This window comes from Mandrillus leucophaeus, unplaced genomic scaffold, assembly GCF_000951045.1.
Source record: "Mandrillus leucophaeus isolate KB7577 unplaced genomic scaffold, Mleu.le_1.0 Scaffold1003, whole genome shotgun sequence".
In the NCBI taxonomy this organism is placed as follows: domain Eukaryota; kingdom Metazoa; phylum Chordata; class Mammalia; order Primates; family Cercopithecidae; genus Mandrillus; species Mandrillus leucophaeus.
In genome coordinates this window covers 88766-101513 of record NW_012098133.1, presented here as the reverse complement: position 1 = coordinate 101513, position 12748 = coordinate 88766, and positions in this window count along the sequence as shown.

Genomic DNA, 12748 nt, shown 5'->3' with positions numbered 1-12748 from the left:
CTGGAACTTGGGGCTGGGGCCGGGGTTTTTAGTGCAGGGGTTGAGCTGGGGGCAGGCAAAGCAGAATCGCTTCCTCAGTCTCCTAGGGTTGGGCCTGGCTCTGTCTTCAGTTTCTTTATTTGTTTAGATGGCATTTATTTACCCAGGTATTCAAACTTTTGTTTAAAATACAATTGGACTTTTTAAAGTCCTTTTTTAAAGATCAAACTTTGCAGCATTATATAATAGAGAAAAAGGCAGGCCCTTGGTTTCCCCAACTCCCCACACCAAGATAACCATTGCTTAGAGTACATTCTGAATTGCTTTCTATGAATATGCTTACACTGTTATTTTACATAAATGGGAACACATACACATGAGGCTTATATATATCAAGGGTCAGATATTTGACCTGCATTATTTCACTTAATCCTTATTAAGCTCCAGTAGTAGGTTTGCCATTACTTTTTAACAAGTGGAGAAACTGACGCTTGGAGAGAAAAGTTAACTTGGCCAGAGGCACCAGTGGTTTGCCTAAGACTTCAATTCAGGGGAATCTGTCCAAATCCCAAATCCATGCTTTTTACCGCTAGCGGGCACTGCCTCCCAGCTGGTATGACTGAATTTGGGACGCTTCTATATCAGAACAAGAGATCCATCGTATTCTTTCCAGTCAACATTAGAGTGTTCGAGACTTCTAGGGACACTTGGGAACTTTCCATGCAGCGGCTGGAGGAAGGACTTGAGTGCTGGTCATCAGTAACATCTTCCATTACATAGGGTTTTGCAAGAGCTTTGTGCCCATTATTTCATAGAATCCTGCCCAATCGTCAGATATGATTACCGCCATTTTATTGATATGGAAACTGGGGCTCAAAGGAGTACAGAGACTTGTGATATATGACCTCACAGTCCGACATCCCGGACTTTGGTCAGTGCTAGGGAGCAGTGGCGAGATCTCCTGAATCAACCTAGTTTTCCTCCCGCAGCAAAAGGCCAAAGGAATTCTGGCTTCATGCCAGGTGACAGGGCCTTCCTCAGTCAGCCGGGTGGCCACGTTCTGCAGTTCTGCTGAATCTGCTCACTGTGGACAGCCCCAGGCGCTCACCCAGCCCTTGGGCCCAGCTGCAGCTCCAGACCAGGTTGCTAGGAGTAGGCTTCATCTGGTGAGGCCCTGATGAGACCAGAGATGTTGGAGCTGATACCTTTACACTATGGGGGACTTGCTTTTTGCCTCAGTGTTATTTTTGTTTGTTTGTTTTTTATTTTCCAAATCCTGAGAGCCTGTGAATGGCTTGGTGTTTGTGTAGTTTTTGTTTATTTTTAAATTCAGTCAGAAATCTTTTTTTTTTTTTTTTTGAGACGGAGTCTCGCTCTGTTGCCCAGGCTGGAGTAGAGTGGTGTGATCTTGGCTCACTGCAACCTCCACCTCACGGGTTCAAGCAAGTCTCCTGCCTCAGCCTCCTGGGTAGCTGGGATTACGGGTGCCCACCACCATGCCTAGCTAATTTTTGTATTTTTAATAGAGACAGGGTTTCACCATGTTGGCCAGGCTAGTCGCGAACTCCTGATCTCAGGTGATCTGCCCGCCTTGGCCTCCCAAAGTGCTGGGCGTGAGCCCACCACGCCCAGCCAGAAATGTCTCAACATTAGGACTGCAGATGTTTCACAGTGAAGCTCCAACTCCAATCTCCAAACACGTCTGATAACATGGGCCAGGTGTGCAGCATCTGCATCCAGACCTTTCCAGGAAGACGGTGACTTCTGGTGACTGAGCCCATTTCCCCTGAGTTACCCCTTCTGCAGGGAACCAGTACAGGGTCTCTGTGAAGCCTGGAGGCTCTTGGGTCAGTTTGGGGACTAATCGGAAAGACCTGCCTTTCAATTCTGGTCTGGCTCATTTCTGGTTCTTGAGTGAGTAATTCAAGCAAATGACTCAACTTCCCCAGGTCTCAGGTTTCTTACCTGAAACATGAGAATTGAGTGGAAATTAAGTAATACTGCCCTCCTGTGGCTGTTGTGACTATTAAATGAAATATTAGCATAGCTTGGCATTCACAGCCAGCTGTAATTACTTACCCCTTATTTCCTCCTAACCCTCCTTGCAGCCCACTCTCTAACCATACTGAAATGCTCTCTAGCCCTAACCTCCTGTCTCCCTGTACTCCTCCTACTCCACACCTGTGTTTAAACTGCACTTATCCTCCCATCCTCTTGTCTTGGAACTAAAGTTGGCAAATTAGAAGAATTGTGAGTTCATCCACACAATGGAACACTCTGCAACTTTTGTATGGTCAGATATTTTTATACCTTCTAATGCACCCTTGCTTTGGGCAAACAACCTGCCCAGCTGTTACCCCCCAAATTCTGCTCAATTCATAGTTTGCATGGTGCTGGCCCTACCCTTTGACCTAGGATTGAACCAGTTAGAGACTCCATGGCTCTGGCCATGATTAGTTCAAGGCCAGGCAGGCATGGAAGACACTAACCCAGCAGCCATTCACAGCCTCCTTCTCCCTAGCTGCTTCCCACTGGAGAAACTGGAAGGTCAACGACCTCACAGCTTCTCCCACAGCTACGGCGTGGCCAAGTAACTTCGTTCTGCCCAACGAGGGAGGAGGATGGCTTCTGGTTAGATATTTTACTTCCTGAGAAAAGTGCTGTGCTTGAGAAACAAACTGGCGGTTTCTGGTTCCTTCGCTTTCCTTCCTGCCTTGAAGGCAGTTGTGATGACTGAAGCTGGGGAGGCCACATTATAATTGTGAGGCACCAAGCATAAGGATAGAGTGGAGGAGAGAAAACACTTATGTCCTTGCTATCTGACTAGTGCTGGGACCTCCTACTCTGGGCTTCTTATAAGTGAATGGTAAATGTCCTTTTGGCTTAATCTTTAAATCATTTTTAGGAGAATTGCCTGTGGCTTGAAATTGAAAACATGACTCACTGTTACAGCAGGTGATTCAGGTCTTCCTGGGGGTTTATGCTCCTTCTGGGGGGAAATACTCTTCTCCTGAAATCTTGAGCTGTAAAATGGAGCAAAGCTTAGAGCTACAGAAAGGTACAACAAATAGAAGAAAGACACAGAACTCTGATGACATCATTTGAGCCCCCTAGAATAGCATGTCTGAAGCCAAATATACCCTTTTGGGTTTCGTGGTTGAGTGAGTAAATGAGTGAATACATAATTAAATATCATTTTCCCCTGAAGCTAGTTAGAGGAAATTCTGGAAGGATATTTTATTAGTTATGTATTGCTGCATAACAGATTACCCCAAAACTTAGTGACTTAAAACAACAATAATGACTATTTCTCACAGTTTCTGTGGGCTGGAAATTCAGACAGGATACAGTGGCGATGATATCTTGCCCGTCAACTGAAAGACTCAGAGTCTGGGGCTGGAATCATATGAAAGCTCATTGACTCACATGTCTGGCAACGGGTGCTCACTGTCAATAGAATACTCACACATGGCTCTCCTTGTCGCCGTGGCTTCCTCACAACATAGTGGTGGGTTCCAACGGCAAGTGTATCGAGACAAAGGTGGGCTAAGCCTGTATCCTTCTTCTGACCTAGTCTCAGAAGTCATATAGCATCACTTCTGCTGAGCTCTGTGGGTTGGAGAAATCACAAGCCCCTACCCAGATTTAAAAAGAGAAAACATATACCCCCATCTTTCTGTGTAAGAAGTTCAGTAATATTATAAGAAAAGCATGTTGGATGGGATACATGTATGAGTATGGCCACGTTTAAAAAATACAATCTGCCATAGACACACACTAACTTGTTATTAAGATTTGATCTGGCCAGGAGTGGTGGGTCACACCTGTAATCCCAACACTTTGGGAGGCAGAGGCGGGCAGATCACTTGAACCCAGGAGTTTGAGACCAGCCTGGCCAACGTAGTAAAACCCTGTCTCCACTAAAAATACAAAAGTTACCCGGTCATGGTGGCATGTGCCTGTAATCCTAGCTATTCAGGAGGCTGATGCATGAGAATTGCTTGAACTCGGGAGGTGAAGGTTGCAGTAAGCCGAGATTGCACCACTGCGTTGCAGCCTGGGCGACAGAGCAAGACACTGTCTCAAACAAACAAACAAACTGCGCCCCCTATTTGGCAAAAAAAAGAAAAAAAATTTTAATAAAAAGTTTTGATCAAAATAATTGACCATCTACTCTGTCCTAGGCACTGTGCTAAAAGTTTTTAAAGCATCGTCTCATTGACTCATATTTTTGTAAAGTGGGTGCTGTGGGGTAGGATACATTCTGCTTAATATTTGTATGAAATGAATGATTTTGTCTTGAAGGAAAAACAACAAAAAAACCTTGAAAACTTAACAAATCTTATGCTTCCATCCAAGCCAAGTAAAGTGCCACCTGCCCTACGGTCTTCTTTGTCATTCATTTATAAAATATTTATTGAGCCTTTACTATGTGCCTAGCACTATTTTAGGTTTTGGGGACACAACAATGAACAAAGCCAAGTCCACACCCTTGTGGACCTCCAGGCTCTAGGAATTACATTTTTATGAATTTTAGTAACTTGGTGTGATAGCCAGCCTCCAAGATGGCTCCTAGTGATTCACACTCTTATGTAGTCTCATTCCACAGTGGATGGGGTGACCTGTGTAACCAACAGGATAGTGCAGAAATGATGGGTGTGTCTTCCAGGGTTAGGTCATAGCATCCATTGCAGCTTCTTCTTTGTTTTCTCTCTGGGATCACTTTCTCAGTGAGGTCAGCTGCTATTTGGGGGACACACTGGAGCAGCCTTATGGAAAAGCCCAGGTGGCAAGGAAACAAGTTTTCTCCCAAAAGCCATGGAAGCCATCTTGGAAGCAGATCCTCCAGTCCCAGTCAAGACTGCAAATGACTGCAAACCTGGCCAGTAGCTTCACTGAAATCTCATGAGAGACGCTTAACCACAACCACTCAACTAAGTCATTCTTGAATTCTTGACTCACAGAAGCTGTGAGATAATAAACACTTGTGGTTTTAAGCTGCTAAATCGAGTGATTTGTTATGCAGCAATGTATCTAATATGCTCAGAAAAAAAAATCCACAAATGGGGAGGGTGGCAAACAAGAGATTTAACCTTTGTACCCACTCCCTTGTGTCTGAAGGTGCAATGTCAGACCCGTCAGAGACTCCCCACTTCCCACCCCTATACTCCAACATCATGCCCCCTTCCACATGCTTGTGGAATCCCCTGCCAAGGCTTTCGCTGAGCCTTTCTTTCTGCTACTTGCTGTTTTCCACCTTTTCATTTTCAGAGGCCCTGTCTTACTTCCTATAATGATAGCCATATGTCACTACTCCCTGCATTTCCCATACTCCCTGTAGCTCAGTGGTACCTTGCACATAAAAGCCAAAGCCCCAAGTGGCTCAGAACCCTGGCTCCAAAGCCCATTGGATTCAGATTCTGGATCAATCACTAATTAGCTGGGATACTTTTCTTAACCTTTCTGTAGTTCAGCTCCCTCAATTGTAAAATGGGGATAATCATAGTGGCCACTCATAGGCTAGCTGTGAGGATGAAATGAATTGACACGTGTAGAGCATTTGGAACCGCACCTGACACATGGCGGGTGGTCAATAAATACCAGTTATTAAACCATATGAAATTGTGACTTTTCTGGGTCAAAAACTATAAAATACCAGCAATTTCATACTGTTGAACCTAATATTATTATTATTCTCTCATCAGAGATATTCAGAGAAACAATCCAGCAACTGAAAATTAACATTTTTATTAGTGTCTCTAGAAGAAAATCAAAGATGATCCAAATCAGAACTCAGAGCACCTCTTAAAATTCTCCTTCATTAATTTATTTTACTGCTAACCAGGAAAACTTTCTCCACCACTCTTTTTTTTTTTTTTTTTTGGGACAGAGTCTCGCTTTGTCACCCAGGCTGGAGTGCAGTGGCACTATCTCAGCTCACTGCAACCTCCACCTCCCAGGTTCAAGCGATTCTCCTGCCTCAGCCTCTCAAATAGCTGGGACTACAGGCACATGCCACCACACCCAGCTAATTTTTGTATTTTTAGTAGAGACGGGGTTTTGCCATGTTGACCAGGCTGGTCTCAAACTCCTGGTCTCAAATGATCTGCCTGCCTCAGCCTCCCAAAGTGCTGGGATTACAGGCATGAGCCATTGTGCCCAGCCAACCACTCATTCTTAATTCTAACTAAAAAATCTCTTTGTTCCAACAGCACACCCACATGACCAACCAAAGTGGGTTTCTACTTTGCTTTCCTTTCAATTTAGCTCTGTTCTCCTCTTCCTTGTAGTAAATTTCTCTCAGTCCTTTTGGCTTCTCAGTTGTTTCTCCCTTCTCTCTCATCGCAAAAACCCAGATTTGAAACCACCAAAAACTGGCTTCTTAGAGGGCAGAAGAGAGGGGAGAAGCCTAGAAGGCAAAGGAAGAATTTCTTTTTTCTTTTTCTTTCTTTTCTTTTTTTTTTCCCCAAGACAGTCTTGCTCTGTCACCAGGCTGGAGTGCAGTGGCACAATCTCGGCTCACTGCAAGCTCCGCCTTCCAGGTTCAAGCAATTCTCCTGCCTCAGCCTCCCAAGTAGCTAGGACTACAGGTGTGCACCACCATGCCCAGCTGATTTTTGTATTTTTAGTAGAGATGGGTTTCACCGTGTTGGCCAAGATGGTCTCAATCTCTTGACTGCATGATCTGCCCGTCTTGGCCTCCCAAAGTGCTGGGATTACAGGTGTGAGCCACCACACCTGGCCTTTCTTTTTCTTTTTAATTTGGTAAACACACACACACACACACACACACACACCCCCCATGAAGTTTACCATCTTAACCATTTCTAAGTCTATAGTTTGATAGTATTAAATATATTCACATTGTTGTGTGACCAATCTCCAGAACTTTTTCATCTTGAAAAACTGAAACTTTATAGCCATTAAACAATTTTTTGACTTAACATAATGTCCTCAAGCTTCATCCATGTTGTAGCATGTGAAGGATTTCCTTCTTTTCCAAGGCTGAATGATATTCCATTGTATGTATATACCACATTTTCCCCTACTATCTGCCATCCATTTACTTAATTATTTGATTTCAGTACGCATGTATAGCAGTACCAGGATTGTAACCCTCAGTCCCATGTGAAACAACTTTATCAAGTAGAGCACAGTGCTTATGTACAGTTTCTTTTGCCTTTCATCTGACAGGCTCCACTAATTTTCAAAGTTACTTGTCAGCATCTTTCCCCCTCTATAACTTTCAGTGAGGTTGTTTAATACATTTTAATGCAGTTATATTGTTTTGCCACATTCTATATTCTGTCCTGGGATCCTTCTCCTAAATGATGTTTTAAAAATTTGTATGCTCTGTGCTGTAAAACTATATGGGTTTTGACACATGCATAGTGTCAAAAATCCTCCCCAAAATAGGGGATTTTTTTAGGACAGTGAAACTATTCTATATGACACTATAATTTAGGACCTATTCGACTCTCTGAACCCCTTGGCAATCATTAAACTTTTTATTTATTTATTTATTTAATTATTTTTGAGACAGGGTCTTGCTTTCTTGCCCAGGCTGGACTGCAGTGGTGTGATCACCGCTCACTGCAGCCTCCACCACCCAGGCTTAAGCAATCCTCCCACCTCAGCCTCCTGAGTAACTGGGACTACAGGCATGGGCCAACATGCCAGGTGAATTTTTAAATTTTTTTATAGAGATGGGGTCTCACTATGTTGCTCAGGTTAGTCTCAAACTCCTGGGCTCAAGCAATCCTGCTGCCCTGGGCTCTCAAAATGCTGGGATTACAGTCACATGCCACCATGCCCAGCTTTTTTTTTTTATTTTATTTTTTCTGTAGAGATGGAGTTTTGCCATGTTGCCCAGGCTGGTCTTGAACTCCTGAGTTCAAGTGATCCACCCACCTCAGCCTCCCAAAGTGCTGGGATTACAGGCGTGAGCCACCGCATCTGGCCTCACTGAGCTTTTTATCATCACTGTAGTTATGCCTCTTCCTACCACATTTTGATTTTCCATTCATCTGTTGATGGATGCTTGAGTTGATTCCACCTCTTGTCTATGGCAGAATTCCTTTTAAAGGGGGAAATGAGAACAAATTTAGTAATTTTAGGCTCCGTCACAAGGAAAAAACAATATAATAAATTGTGTGGTTCCAACATTAAATGGGAAAGCGGGTCATATCTTGAAGAGTCTCACAGGGTAGAGCAGGGTACATGCAGGTCTGGGGTTCAGAAATGGACTCCACGGCCACAGTATCTGGCTTCGAATCCCAGCTCTACCACTTTTGGGCTGTGTAATTTCTGTGTAAGTTATGACATGTCTTTGTTCCCTAATGGCTTCACCCATAAAACAGGAAAAATAATATCTATCTTACAGTACATACTATTATTATCAAGAGCAGTGGCCTCACGAAGGGTAAATGATGTAATGCATCTAAGGCAAATAATACCTGCTACATAGTTTGTACTATTATTCTCAAGAATAATAATCTCAGGGAGGAGCAAATGATTTAACATATATAAAGCACTTAGAACAGTGCCCAGCACAGAGTTAGCCCTCACTAAGGGACGATTACCATTATTACTAAGGTTTTGAGATGGGCTCAAAAGAGTCAGGATTTGATCATTTAAGAGGAGGAGGAAGGCATTACAGACAGCACAAGCAAAGGCCCAACAGCACAGAGGCTGAGGGAGTAGATTTAACGAATAAAATTACAGGACATCAGTGAAATCTGAATTATTTATAATTGCCTGTGCATATGTACATTGAGATAGAAAAATATTGCATGCACTGACTTATACTTTTAGTAAGTTACTTTTAGTAACATATTCATTGCTTATCTGAAATAAATTGTAAATATCTAAATTACATACATTTTTATTATATTTCCCTGGAGATTTGGCACTCCCTAATAGTTCTTCATTTTGCAGAATTTGTTTATAAAATTCCTTGCATTAGTCTGTGTTCCATTTACATTTTATCATGACTTCTGCAATGATTGCATCCAATTTATTTTGCTCTTTTGGCCACTGAATATTCATTAATGAGAAATCATGCTTGACATTAGCTTTACAAGCCAGTGTATTGAACATACACAGGCATAAAGTTACCAACTCTGATAATTACTCTTCAAATTTGATTGGCTGAAGCACATGTGTCATCTTTCATGCATAACTTCCTTTTCCATTCTTCAGGATCACGTTGCCTCTTTTGGTCAATGACTCTTTAAAATGTTGTCCTCTGACAAAAAGGAGCATTGTCATCAGTTTTTATTCCTTCTTTTCACTACACTACATGTAGATTACAAATAGAACTTTTGATGGATGTATGCAAACAGGTACAATGTTTATCCAAAGTTGAAGCAAAGCCTGAATGATCCCATGAAAGATACTGGCTGTCCTGCCCACGTTCTCATAATACTTCTTAAATAGCATTGATGTTTTCTATTGAGACTGAAGTAATTATCATGAAATGTAATGTAATCATTTAGGTTTTGCTTCAACTTTGAATAAACATTGTACCTGTATGCATAACACATAATGTAGTGTAGTGAAAAGAAGGAAAACCCATGTAATAAATTAAAAAATACAATGTATTAAAAAAATACAGTGTAATATAGTGTAGTATAGATTTTATTCTTTCTTTTTCATCATACACATGGTGATTCCACTTGTACCCACACTGGAAGAGTATTTAGTAACATCCATGTGAAAAAAATGAATTTTTCAAGGGATGAAATCCATCTTGAAAGATGGTCATAACAAGTGTTGTGATAATTGTCCACTTTGAGCTAAAATTTGTTTTCCTGTTCATATGTAATGTCCCTTTTAAGAATAGTTTTGATAATTCAAGGGATGCGTTTTTCATCAATTCTCCTTCAACACATTCAACAAATACGTTTAGTAATGGAGTAGTACTTCCATAACACTATTTGCTCTTTCAATTTGCAGAATCCTATTGCAGAATTGACATTGAAAACTATGAATGAGAAATAACTAGGCATCATTCAATGGATTATTTTAAAAGTCAAGAACTTGGGGGGCCTTTTCTTCATAATTAAAGTATAATTTCAGTGCTTGAAATAAAGGGAAGATTCTCTCAACTATATTTGTTAAAGAGAGCCAATGGATTTTTGAATGCAAGAGAAATGAAGAATTCTGAATACCAAAATCATAAAAATCCTTAAAATGTTCAGTTAGAACGCTATAAATACTAAAGTAGGAGAACAATTTCATGATAATTACTTCAGTTTCAATAGAAGACATCCATCCAATGCTATTTACGCAGCATTATGAGAACATGGGCAGGACTACTGATACCTTCCATAGAATCATTGAGGCTTTGCTCCAACATCAAATAAACAGTGTACTTGTATGCATACATCCACCAAAAGTTCTATTTGTATTATCTCCAACAAAAGCAGTAAAAATGTTCTCATTAACTGCTAACTCAAGAGGCTCTGCAAATATTTGCTATTGTTTCTGAAGTCTCACCTGGAAGGGATTCTACCTGTAATTGTCTTATTGCAAGTGTTTTTCATGAGAAAACTAGTGCGCACAGGAAAAGTTGAACCTGTATTGTGATACTTGTAGCTATGCCATAAAAAGATGAGGCATTTAGATATTTGATAATCTCTGTAATAATAAATGAAGCTTTTTTAAAATTAGGGCAGTTGATTTTATCCTAGCATTTGAAATTTTGCTTGCAATTTTGGAACCAGAAAATACTTTGTTAGTAGTATGTTGAAATCGTTATTTGAGCAGAAAGACTGATAATGATATAGTGTGGAAGGCCATTACAACTTCTATTACAACTATTTTTGTCTTAATCTGTTTCTCTTAATTAAAAAAATTTGTTAGTGTATCACTTTTCTTAGTATTAGTTGAGAAAATCTTACATCTCTTTTATGTTTAGCCATTAGTATATGCTAGTTTCCACCTAACTTTCTATCATTTTTTATACTAAATGAACAATTACTGCACAGAGAGCTTCAAAGGGACTTTTTCCTTGTTTAATAAATGTCCATTGGTCAGAAATTTCATGACAGAATTTACACTTGCTTTTTGACAATCAGGGGTTCAAATATACGCAAATTAAAAACATCATATAAACTACTGCAAAAATGGAAGAGATTGACTTTGCTAAACTCACAGCCGCTTTAGTACATCTGTCACTCATAAGTCCAAACTCATAACAAACTATAAACAAAGTCCAACTGTTGAAAGAGTTGCGTTACATTGAACCTGACATCTGATGCCAAAAAAAAAAAAGGAAACTTCCGGTTTGCTTGCAAGAGAGAACAGTACTTGGACGGGAAAGTCTCCCAACACCCAGGGCTGATTTAGTGTTAGGTTTAGGGAAGCAGGTCATGCAGGGTTGGTGGCGCTGCTGAAGCGTAAGTATTTAGGAATCTAAGGCCTTTCAGCTGTGTTAGCAAATCACAGGCGAAGGCTGCCTTTCGCCCCCGACTTCCGAGAGCGCCGGCGCGTGAGCGAGGCACTTGCTCATTGGCTGCTGTCGAGCAGCGGAGGGGACTGAGGGGCCGGCCCTGATGCGCTGCCTTTCGGGCTGTTGTGGATCCGCTTACCTTTAGGAGTGGGGTTACTGCAGCGATGCTGTCGTCGACTGGCCGATTTTCAGAACGTGTGTATGATTGGAAGTTATCTCTAATTAACGGTGTCTCCTGTTCATGACTTTGGACTTCTGCCAAAGAACAGTGTTTTCCTTTCCCGAATAATAAGTACCCTTAATTCTCAGTTTTCCCTTCTGTTCTTCCCTCAGCCGAACCTGCATGAAACCAGAAGGTATTGTCCAAATCTTTATGGAGATACGCTTTTCAGCTAGTGTTGCCATTTAGGTGGTTTAATTTAGGTGCCAGTTACTGTCGAGGAAAAGTAGCTCTGATGAATTTTTTAAATGTATTGAAAAAAGCTGAACATAGGACACTGAAGGAGTCTTGACAAAGTCAAGTAGGACAAAATACAGGATGTGCCCTACATACACAGCCAACTCCATGAGGAAAATGAGAGGGGAAGGGAGGGAAAGCCCCATACTCAACAGAAAGAAATCTAAGTCCTTTGTCTTTCTGGAAGGGCATCCATGGCATCCCAGCGTGTTAAAGAAAAATATTGGAACAACCTAAATATCCGTCAATCAGGGACTGATTGACTAGTTTTGCATACTTGTAAAATGGAGTACAATACAGCTACTAAAAAGCCAGTTCCATGAACTGATAGGAAGACCACCGCAATAGTTAAATAAATTTTTTAAAGCAAGATACAGAACTCTGTGTATAACATGTGTGCTAAAACATGCATGAGGGTCAGGAGGTAAGAATAAATATATGTTTCTGTGTGCATAGACAATTTCTAGAAGGATGTTAAACAGGTCGCAGTGATCTCCTTGGGGGAAGGGAACTAAAAGGCAGCAAGTGGAGGGAGTCTTCCTTTTTATGGCATATCCTTTTGATACTGTTTTCATTTCTTTATTCTCTGTGATGCATTATGTATATTAAACAATTTTAATTTTAATTTTATATATATATATAGAGAGAGACATTTATTGCAAGGAATTGGCTGATACTAATGTGGGAGTTGGCGAGGGAGTTCTGAAATACATAGGTCAAGCTGTGAGGAAGGTGTGTGGGAACTCTTGGGCATAAACTGAAGCTGCTGTCCACAGGAAGAATTTCTTCTGGAAACCCTCAGCTCTTCTCTTCTAAGGCCTTTCAACTGATTGAATCAGGCCCACCCAGATTATTTT